Here is a 10,940-nt window from a genome sequence, read left to right as displayed (position 1 = left end):
GATTCTTTCTTGTTTAATAATAAAACAACTTATTGCTTTGCATTTCTTTTCCCTAAGTGTAACTTTGGCAGTGGTCCATGAGCTCTGACAAAGCGTTGTTTTGTTCTCATTTTATTGTTGTCTAAATAGTCTGTAACTGAGGTTTTTATTTCCCTTTTGACTCAATAACTATTTATGAGAATTTTTTTACTTATTTATTTATTATCCACGTTTCTAGTATTTTCTTTGTGGCTGTTAGAACTGTTGCCATTTGGTTTAGTTCTATCGGGGAATTTGGCCTGTAAACTTTTCTTTCTCATCGAGATTTTCTCGACAGTGCAGTACGTGGAAAGCTTTTGAAGACGTTGTACTAACACTTGAAAAAGTATTTATAGGGAACAAAGTTGGATACACTATATATCTTTAGTCTTAGTTTCTTGTTTTCTCAGTCGATGTATTGAAGGCAGCTGAGGGTCGTTAACCTTCTCACAAATGCATCTCTTTTGGGTCCTGTGTACATTTCCAAAACATTTAAATATCTTGAAGGTTCATACAGAGCTTTATGATATCTTCATTGGAGATTTTATTCTTGTCCTAAGTAAATGACCTTCTTTCATTCCAAGACTTGGATTATTTTTTCCTTTCTTTGTGTGTGAATCTGTCCTTTTTCAATGCCTTTTTTTAGACCCCTTATTCTCATTTTTTTATAGGCCTCTCATTTTTTTATAGGTTCATGGAAGTAGAATGTAGTCAAGTTTTACTTTTACTCCGAGAAAATTCAACTTGGCAAGTTGAAGGGTACATATTTGGAACCTAGGACCCTGCACACGGAGGCAAGAGAAACACAGGGGTAATTACTATATCTAGGGCCCTATTTCCACCCTCGTAGGTTGGTATTGTCTGGGGAACGTGAATTTACTTTCAGAGCTAATGTGTATGTTCACATTTATTTTATTTTGTGTTTTCCATTTTATTTATATACTTTTTTGGGGTGTTCTCTTTTTGGGGGGCACCTGGATGGCTCCAGTCAGTTAAGCACCTGACTTCCACTCAGGTGGAAATGGGTTCGTGGGTTCGAGCCCCGCGTCGGGCTCTGTGCCGACAGCTCAGAGCCTGGAGCCTGCTTCAGATTCTGTGTCTCCCTCTCTCTGCCCCTCCCCCTGCTTGCACTTTGTCTCTCTCTCTCTCTCTCTCTCTCTCTCAAAGGTAAATAAAACATTAAAAAATTTTTTAATGTTCTTTTTTAAAGGTTATTTATTTTGTGACAAAGAGAGAGAGCATGTGTGAGCACAAGCAGGGGAGGGGCAGAGAGAGAGGGAGAGAAAGAGTCCCAAGCAGGCTCCCAGCTGTTAGCGTAGGGCTCAATCCCATGAATCATGAGATCATAATCTGAGCAGACATCAAGAGTCCAACGCTTAACCGACGGAGCCACCCAGGCGCCCCGTGTTTTCCATTTTAAATGACGTGTTCATTGATCTTCCAATATAATCCTCATAGGCTTTGTTTTGTTTTTCTCTCTTCTTCCTGTTCTCTTCTCTTAGGATTTGGAAAGTTTTCTTTCTTTCCTAAAAACAAAGTTAAGGTTTTACTGTTAAACTTTCAAGAAAGAGCTCTAACTTGAGCTTGAACCACAGGCTCCTGAGGGTTCAGACAAGTCTGGCGAGCTTCAGGGAGGCACGTGCCAGGGGTCTATTTTCACGAAGGACTGAGGGATTTCCTGGGAAAGAAGCATGTACGTTTTCCACATTTATCATCTTCCTTGCATCATTTTCCTTTAGGAATCTCCTAAGAGAAGAGAGCGTCACATATAATAAAGATGTCTGTGAGTTTTGACGCTCCTCCCATGGAGAGCTGGGGTCCTGTGTCTTCTTCTCTTGGACCTGGGTGGGCTCTCTGACTGCCGGACCAGTAGAATTGGGCAGAAGATTCTCTGTGCCGGTTTCTGAGCCCAGGCAACTTCTACTTCCTGTCTCTCGGAGCCCTCGCTTTTGGTATCCTCAGCGGCCACGTAAGAAGTATGACTTCTCTGCTCCACGTGGACAACGCTGGAGCTACATGGAGAGTGAAAGGGACCCCGTTGAGCCCAGTCCTCCAGCCATTCACCAGGGTGCCTATGCGGGAGTGGAGAAGCATTGTGAAAATGAATCCTCTAGCCCAGCTGACATCATGTGACTCAGAGATGAACCGTCCAGCTGAGCCCTGTCTACATCCTTCTCACAGAATCCTGAGCAAGCTAAAGTGACTTTATGTATTTATTTTTTTGTTTATTTGTTTATTAAAGTTTACTTACTTATTTTGAGAGAGGGAAAGCGTGCAAGGAGGGGAAGGGCAGAGAGAGCGGGAAGGAGGGAGAATCCCAAGCAGGCTCCTCACTGTCAGCACTGGGCACCATGTGGGGCTTGATCTCACGAACGATGAGGTGACGACCTGAGCCCAAATCAAGAGCCGGACGCTTAACCGACTGAGCCACCCAGGTACCCCCGTAAAGTGGTTTTTAAAGTCACCTAATTTGCGAATAGTTGGATACCTCACAATAGGTAACCAATGCTCAACTTTGGACATTGGAGAGAAGACTAATGATTTTGAGGGGTGATAACCATTCACCTCTCTTCTGGCCCAGCTCTGCATGGGCTTGTACCTACATACCATGGATAGCAACGCAACCCCGAGGAATCGGTTTTTTTATGGCAAACTATTTAGATTATAGGGGTTTAAGCACTGCCGCACCCACTAACAAATTATAACCAAAAAAGTAGAGACAATTCCCTTCACCCGTCCTTGTATTTTCTCCACACTTCTCCCTCTCCTTGCATCATTATCAACGACCTTTTCCTTTCTTCTACATTCTGGAGAGTTTCTCTAGCCTGTTCTCCATCCCGTGACTTGATGATCACCTATTGATTCTGCCCTTTCCTGCATGAAATCCAGATTTCGATTTTGTCAGCACATTTCTGTTTCCTTACGGTTCTTCTGGATCCCATTTGCATTTACTTGTATCTCACTCTGTTGGTGTGAGTCTCATCCCTCTTAGAGCTTGGTATACCAGTTTCATGGAAATCGTTTCTTGGTGGATGCTCTTCAGGGCCCCCAAGAGTTCCCTAGAGTCGTTATCTCCTTCTTGGGGATTGTGTTTTCAAAGTCCTGCTCATCCTTTGCCTCTTCAGGGTGTTGGTCTCTTTCCCTTCTCAGTAGGTTGTGGTCACCCGCAATGTTGGCTTTTCCCCCGTTTCTTGAGAAAGCTCTCTCCAGACACAAGGAGGTGTTGAATATCTCTGTCCAGCTCTCTCTTCGCCAGCACAGGGGTCTCAAATGCCATTCGCAGTCCAAGCGAGTGGCACATTGGTGTGCTCCGTTTCAGTCTGGCCCACGCTAAGTCACAACTCTAGCTGACTTTTATCTTTAAGGGCTCCGGTGCATCCAGATGGGGGCACCGTCTCCTCCCTCTGAGTTCTGTTTCCTGGTCTGCATGTTTACAGGGTTCTTCTTGTCTCCACATCCTTCCCCCACACCACTAGGAGCTTCATGTGAACAGACAATCACCGAGTTCTAGGGCTGGGAGTCATAGGTGAAGGTTCTAGAAGCTCTTGTGAGCCTCTTTCTGTTTACCATTCCCAAGCAGATGATGCTACATCGCCTCGGCATGCCTTTGCTTGTGCCGTGACCGCTGCCTGGAATGCCTCTGTTGTGCTTGCCCATTGCACAGTGTACCCGGTGAAATCCTGCTTATCTTTGAAGCTTCACTTAAACGTTGTCATCTTCCCTCTGCGAACTTTGCTCCTGTGTCCTCATTCCTGCTCTGTGTACCCATGGCATGTGCACAGGTTTTATAGAGCTTATTTTATTGTCTATCTTATTTTATTTTATTTTTTAAAAGTAACGTCTACACCCAGTGTGGGGCTCGAACTCACAACCTTCAAATCAAGAGTCGCATCCTCTATCAGCTGAGCCCGCCAGGCACCCCCTTCGTTGCCATTTATTGCTGTGAAAAACGGTACGTTCCTCAAAGGAAACGGGCAGGCCTTATTCCCTCTCCTGTCTCCACCCCCAGCATGGTGCAGGCTTTGCACAGGACCTGACGCATAGTAGGTCTCATACGTGTTTGCGGAAGGGGTTGGTTTTGCTCTCGTGGGGTCTCGCAATTGACTGAACAGCCCAAAGACTCTTGTCACCTCGGGGTCGGAATTGGGTCTCAGGTCAAAAGGGCCCATGTGTCCGAAGATCAGGCCTCATTGCACCTGCTGGTAGTCTACTGGTGTGAAGGATGTGGCCGGTTCACTCAGGCCATGAGGGTCCTACCTCTCCCTTTGGATGACTCCTTAGGATCAGTCTGTTTAGCAACATCAGTGCTATACTTGGGGAACAGAGTGTAGCGAATCACGGAAGGCCTCCAGTGCCACGCTCCAGAGTTTGTGGGGGCTAGGAATGTACCGTTCACTGGTCGTGCACTTCCGGTCATATCTATCCACCTCATTGTTCCCCAGCCCGTCTGTAACGTGGGAGCGATGCCGGGACGTACCCTGTAGGGTTGTCGTGGAGATTAAATGAGTCACTACACGTAAATCACGGAGCATGCTGCCTGCTCATCGTAAGCGCTACATAAGTGATGCGATTGTCATCCTTCTCAGTGGAGATTGATTGGCCTTATCTGCCTGTGTTGAGAGGGATTCTGAGGCCTCATCTGGGCTTAGCTAGAGAAAAAGTACGGTGTCTCGTGTGCAGGAGGTGGTGGTCCACATGCCAAGGATTTGCAAGTCTTGCTGTAGGCACTAGGAAACTGAGAAGTTTTCATTTTAGCAGGGCACTACAGGAGTGGTGTGGATCTGGCAGCTTCTGGACGATCCCTGGAGTTTAGTTCTAAGGAGAGGCCGAAGGAATTGCTACCTAATCCCTCTTGGTAGAAATGGCGGAGCGTGCGTGGGCAAACACGTTGAACACACATCACGCGTGCATGTAACACCCAAGAAGACGGAGGCAACAACCTCAATGGGTGTGACTCGTGCTTTTGTGTCTTCTCCGTGCCCTGGGCCAAACTTTTCTGTGGCGAAGTAAAGGGTTAAGAGTCTAGAGAGGCTCCTGGGCCCATTTTGCATATGAGCATTTCCATGTTAATAGGACATTTAAGGGAAAATGCTCTCTGTCAATTGATTGTATAAATATTTTATCCGGCGTAAGTGGCAGCAATGACGGTCTCTAGAAGACTTTCCCTGCGAGCGGTGTGAAGGATAAAATTAGGGCGTTATTGTGGAAGAAATAGGACACAACGGGGAGTTACAAACACTTGATCCAAAGTGTAAAAAATGGTCCCCTCGCCTCGGTGCAGCCTGGAGCCTGGGCCGATTAAATCCATAATGGAATGAGTAAGTTTGGGCCGCATAAATTTGTCTCCCTTCCCCAGGAATCCTGCCCGCCGCCCGGCTAGATTAATGGCCAGGAGCCCCGCACATAATGAAGTGCGCTACCCTGGCACCCGTTCATGAATTTATTATGGTGTCCACAATTGGGCTGGATGGCGGAGACATCTTTATAAATCCTGCATTTAGCGCTGCCGAGATGAGCACTTCACTCCTAATGGCGAGCCTGATTTATCACCAGGGGCCTTGCTCCTCAGCCAGGCCCCCTCCTCAGCACTTCTCGAAGGAAATACAGGTCATCTTGCTGATGGAAATGAAATGTGAAGGTAATTAGAGGAAGCCAAATGGAGATGGGAGAGGGGGCACGATGGACATTTTAAATATGTTGGTCATCTTTTTCCTCCGAGCAATTATATCAGGCTGATTTATTTTTACAGTTTATAATCACTTAACTACCTGTGGCTAGGGACTTTTTTCTTTAACCTTAAGCTTTGGACCAAGAGACGGGCTTTTGATTTCTCTTTTTTAGGATGGCATGAGGGGAGCTCATGTCGAGGGCCTTAGGCTCTGAGTTCCCGTGCATTCTCACAGCCCCTGCGGCTGGCAGCTGGGAGAGGTCCTGGTCAGTCCCTCTCTGGGCCATCCGAGTTGTATGTGGCCCCATACAGGACCCATCTCCACGGGAGGACGTACTCTTCCCAGAAGGTCACAGGGGCTGGCCCACAACAGGGGGCAGAACAGGATTAAGAGTAATGTCTGATGGGCACGGACCCCAATCCCGCCTCCTCAGCCTCCTAGCTAGCTGACGCTGTGTGTCCTACTTCATTTTTCTAAGCCGAAGTGTTTTTTTCATCCATCAAATGGGTATAATAATAGTAGCCCCGTTAGGCTGTTGTGGAGATCACATGAGAAAATGCTTGCAGACTCTCAGCCTAGTGCCTAAATCGGAATAATCGCCCAGAAATTTTAGAGCTGTGAACTCTTTGGGGCCACCACGTTATAACTTGGTCAGCCCGCATTGAACTTACAAATTATGTTTGGATACTGTGAATATAGACTTAAGGCTTTACCCTGCCACTTTGGCTTCTCTTTTAGTGGGGAGGGTTGGGCACTGAAGACAATGTCAGTACAGAGCTGCAGAAATGGGGAGAATACATACGATGGGAGCACCATGGAGGAGTCCTAAACCGCCAAGAGTGATTCTAGAGGTGCCGTATCAGGGAGGGCTTCCTGGAGCAGAGGAATCTTACCTTTTCAGCATGAATTACAGCTGACCCAACACTTTCATGTGTTGGGTAACTTTACTTTTCGTAAAAAGTAACTTTACTTTTTGTAATAATCTTGGGCGATGGACCACTGACGGGCGAGGAGGTGGGGAACAGAGAGGGAACGCGGCTTGCAGGGAAGCGGCTTGTCTGCTCGTCCAGAGACAGCAGTGGATTCAGGGTTTACCAACATGGATTTGAATCTTGGCAGGGTGTAGACTTCATACCAGTTGGCGTACTCAATTCCCATCTAATATGAGTGAAATAGAACGAAGAGTTTGGTTGCGATGCACTTGCCTGGGTGACATAATGTGAAGGTGCACGTGTGTGTGAATATATATATACATGGATGTCTATCTATATCTATATCATCTATATCTATATTTATATCTAATCTCTCTAGATGCTTTTAAGATTTTTCTCTCATCTTTCAACAGTTATTTTATGGTGTGTTTTTGTCTTTAATTCTGCTTGTGGTTCACAGCACATCTTGAGTGTGTCCCCTGATATCCTTGGCAGTTTTGTCACATTCTCAGCCATTATCTTCTCAGACACTGCCTTTTCCCTTTTCTCCATCATTCTCCTTTTCCAGACATTTTCGGACTGGATATTTTCTACCCCCATACTCTCCAGATCGTCAGTCCTCTTTTTAGCTGTGTCGAATCTGACAAATCCATGTATTAAGTTCTTAATTTTAGCTATCGTGATTTCCACCTCTAGACTTTCTGTTGGGTTTATTAAATGCAGGGAGTGTAGCTCCTTGGTTAAATTCTCTTGAATTAGAATTCTTTCTAGAAAGTTCTATTTTCTTGCACATGAGAATCACAGTCATTTTTAAGTTCACCTTGGATAACTCCAATATCTGGATTACCTGTGAGTCTGTCCAGTTGTTTTTCTTTTTCTTTTTTTTTTTTTTCACCCTGCCTCCTAGCATGTTTGGCAATTTTTCATCAAATAACTACATATTGTGTGTAAACAGTCGTAGAGGCTCTGGCTGCTGCCTTCTTTTCTTCAGGGAGTTTAGTTTCTAGGAGGCAATGAGAGTGGACTCAGGTCATCCTAATGCGTATTGAGATGCCTTAAGGTTAGGTCTCAGCCTCTCCATTGCTACTTCTTAAGAACTAGCAGATATGTGGAGGGGAAAAATGGTAGAGAACTTTGAGCTCACCTCAGTGAGTTCACTTCTCTTTGGGATCATGGTCCCTGGGGTCTCGGCTGTTTGGTATTTCTCTGAAGCCCTTCAAACAGAATTTTTAAAAATGCTTAGCCAGTTTTTCTAGTTACTCTCATGGCGGGGTGACCTCCTACAAGCTCACAGCCAAGAGTAGAGATCTGGCATATATTAGTCCTAATTTTGCAGGGTTTTTTTCATATTTTGGTGCCTATAATTTTTATTCTTGTCTAAACTTATTTTTATAGGCTCTTTATAAGCTCATAGGTCCTGTATTCTTCAACTTACCAGCTGAACAAGATTGATAGTGATAATAACAATAAGTAATGTTTATTTAGTGCCTGTTATGTGCCAGAAATGATTCTAAATGCTTTAAAAAAAACCTATTTTTTTAGTGTTTTATTTATTTTTGACAGAGAGAGAGAGAGAGAGAGACAGAGACAGAGCATGAGTGGGACAGGGGCCGAGAGAAAGGGAGACACAGAATCCAAAGCAGGTTCCAGGCTCTGAGCTGTCAGCACAGAGCCCGACATGGGGCTCGAACTCACGGACCTCGAGATCAAGACCTGAGCCGAAGTCGGACGCTCAACCTACTGAGCCATCCGGGAGCCCCTTTTCTAACTGCTTTTATGCAGATTAAGTTATTGGGGTGTCATTAACCCCATTTTACAGATGAATCCTGAGGCACAGGGAGGATGGCAGCTGGCCTCCAAGATGGCCCCAAATGCTCCTTGGCTCCCGGTTGGAGGGTCGCCCCCCAAGGTGTACCAGGCTTCGTCCGTCTGGCCAGTGAACTGTGCCAGAGGTGATGATATGTCACTGCCGAGATTAGGTTGTAAAAGGCTCTGTGGTTTCCGTCTGGATTGTTTGCTCACATCCTTTATTTCTTACGTAGGACTTGTTCTCCCTCAGACCCCTTTGCTTTCGGAGAAGCCATCTGCCATGTCACACGTAGTCCTATTTTACAGGGAGGCTCATGTGACCAGGAAAGCCTCCCGCCAACATCTAAGGGAGTACTCTCGGAAGCCCACACAGTAGCCCCAGTCAAACCTTCAGATGCCTGCGGCCCTGGCCGACAGCATGACCCTGGGCCGGAACCCCCAGCCAAGCCACTGCTGGCTTCCTGACTCTCAGAAACTGTGTGGCACAAAGCGTGTTTCTGATCTTCAGCTGTTGGATTTAGGGGGGTCCTTTGTCAGGCAGCGGTGGGTAATTAATCCAGAATCCAGAGAGGTTTAAAAATGTTGACATGGACAGTACGGGGATGAGTATGGGGATTAATCGGGCAAAGCATTAAACTCTGTTGTGGAAAAAAAAGATCGCAGGCTGCAAATGTAAAGTTTTTAAATTTGAAAACAAGATTCTGTCATTTGTAAGGACTAACGTGTGGGGAGGAGGCAGAGGAGAGCTCATCAGCAGGAAGGAGGCTGGGGACTTTCTCGTCCCCGGTGCTAACACATCAGACTTTTTCTTACAGGAAGACAACCTAAGACCTAGTGAGAGTGAGTGTTTCCTGACAGCTGACAAGAGAACGGAAACCTCAGTCCTATGACTGTAAGAAACTTCTTTCCATGAACAACCTGGATGAAGATACCAAACCAAGCTGCGGCGGACCCCCTGGCTACAGCCTCGTGAGCCCTCTGAGCATGGAACTCAACAAGGCTCGATTCAGATTTCAGAGCCCTGGAAGCTGCGTGATAATAAATCTACGTCGTTTTATGTTTGTGGCGAGTGCTAGGCAGTTAACACTAACACCAAGTTAAAAGGCAACATTAAAGGAGCGCCTGGGTGGCTCCGTCGGTTAAGTGTCCCATTTCAGCTCAGCTCACGACCTCGCAGTTCGTGGGTTCGAGCCCCGCGTCGGGCTCTGTGCTGACAGCTCAGAGCCCGGAGCCTGCCTCGGATTCTGCGTCTCCTTCTCTCTCTGCCCCTCCCCTGCTCACGTCCTGTCGGTCTCTCTCAAAAAATAAACACACGTTAAAAATTAAAAAAATAAAATAAAATGCAACATTTAAGTTTTAAAAGTCAAACAAGGATTACAGTAAAGGTTCTTTGGATGGACTCCCTCCCCGTTTGAAATTAGAAATGATGGCTGACTGTGACAAGTTTTATTTTACTCTCACATCCAGCCTCAACCTGAATATTGTTGAGAGTCAGGGAGATCCAGATTTCCTCAGATAAGCCGTTATTAATCGCTCAATTTGCAAATCCTGGGTGGTCTTCAATTATTCAGAGCTAGAAGGAGAAGCTTAACTTTGGGGCCTGTCCCAGAGCGATTTTGCTGGTCAGTCCAAGTTAATGATTTGGTGGTCCTGGGTGTATTAAATTTGGTATCCAGCATCTGGAGAGTTGCAGGGATTAAAAAAAAAATTGCTTTTAAAAATAACGAGAACTATGGGTTTTTTAAAAATTTTTTTAAACATTTATTTATTTTTGAGACAGAAAGAGACAGAACATGAATGGGGGGAGGGTCAGGGAGAAGGAGACACAGAATCCAAAACAGGCTCCAGGCTCCGAGCTGTCAGCACAGAGCCTGATGCGGGGCTCGAACTCACGGACTGTGAGATCATGACCTGAGCCGAAGTTGGCCGCTTAACCAACCGAGCCACCCAGGCGCCCCTGAGAACTGTTTTAAAAACAATTATAAGTGGAATATTTGGGAAATCTATGAAGGACTTTGATCAGATTCAGGGCTCCAGAAGACACAGGAAAAATCCCAGACTTGGCAATTTCCCCAAGGACTTTCTAGCTGTGCTTTTTATTGATCTGTAATTACTTTAGTTAGAGTGTCTTACCTCTTCCTTCACACTACCTTAGAAGGTCATTAGGTCACAAGTGTTTCCACACACAGGGACGCACACACCCACATATGTACGTGAGTGTATATATATCTATGACATTATATATGTATGTACATATATGAAGCATTATGTATGCATATATATGAGGCAGTGTGTGTGTGTGTGGCATTACCTATACCTATGTATATTCTGAAAGGGAGCCAAGGTCTGAGTAGGGGGTTGGAGCTAAGGGCACTGGTGGGCACAGGCTGATGTGTGCCTATATGCATAATAAGTGGAGAACAAATACACGACTATTTGAGAACATACTACTTACTGTATTCAAGTTTACCATGCTCCTCTGCTGACTTTTCATTGTGTATTCAGTGGACAC

General features: G+C 45.6%; 1 long non-coding RNA gene across 1 annotated transcript; it reads left to right on the top strand.

Moving 5' to 3' along the window:
* The first annotated feature begins 3,596 nt into the window (after window positions 1–3,596).
* Window positions 3,597–9,489, top strand: LOC122234089. Its single transcript, XR_006211816.1, has 2 exons — window positions 3,597–3,970; window positions 9,244–9,489. It is a non-coding gene; the product is annotated as an uncharacterized LOC122234089 (long non-coding RNA).
* Window positions 9,490–10,940: the final 1,451 nt, after the last annotated feature.

The sequence above is a fragment of the Panthera tigris genome, chromosome E2, assembly GCF_018350195.1.
Source record: "Panthera tigris isolate Pti1 chromosome E2, P.tigris_Pti1_mat1.1, whole genome shotgun sequence".
Lineage (NCBI taxonomy): Eukaryota > Metazoa > Chordata > Mammalia > Carnivora > Felidae > Panthera > Panthera tigris.
This window is presented reverse-complemented; position numbering and strand designations above follow the sequence as displayed.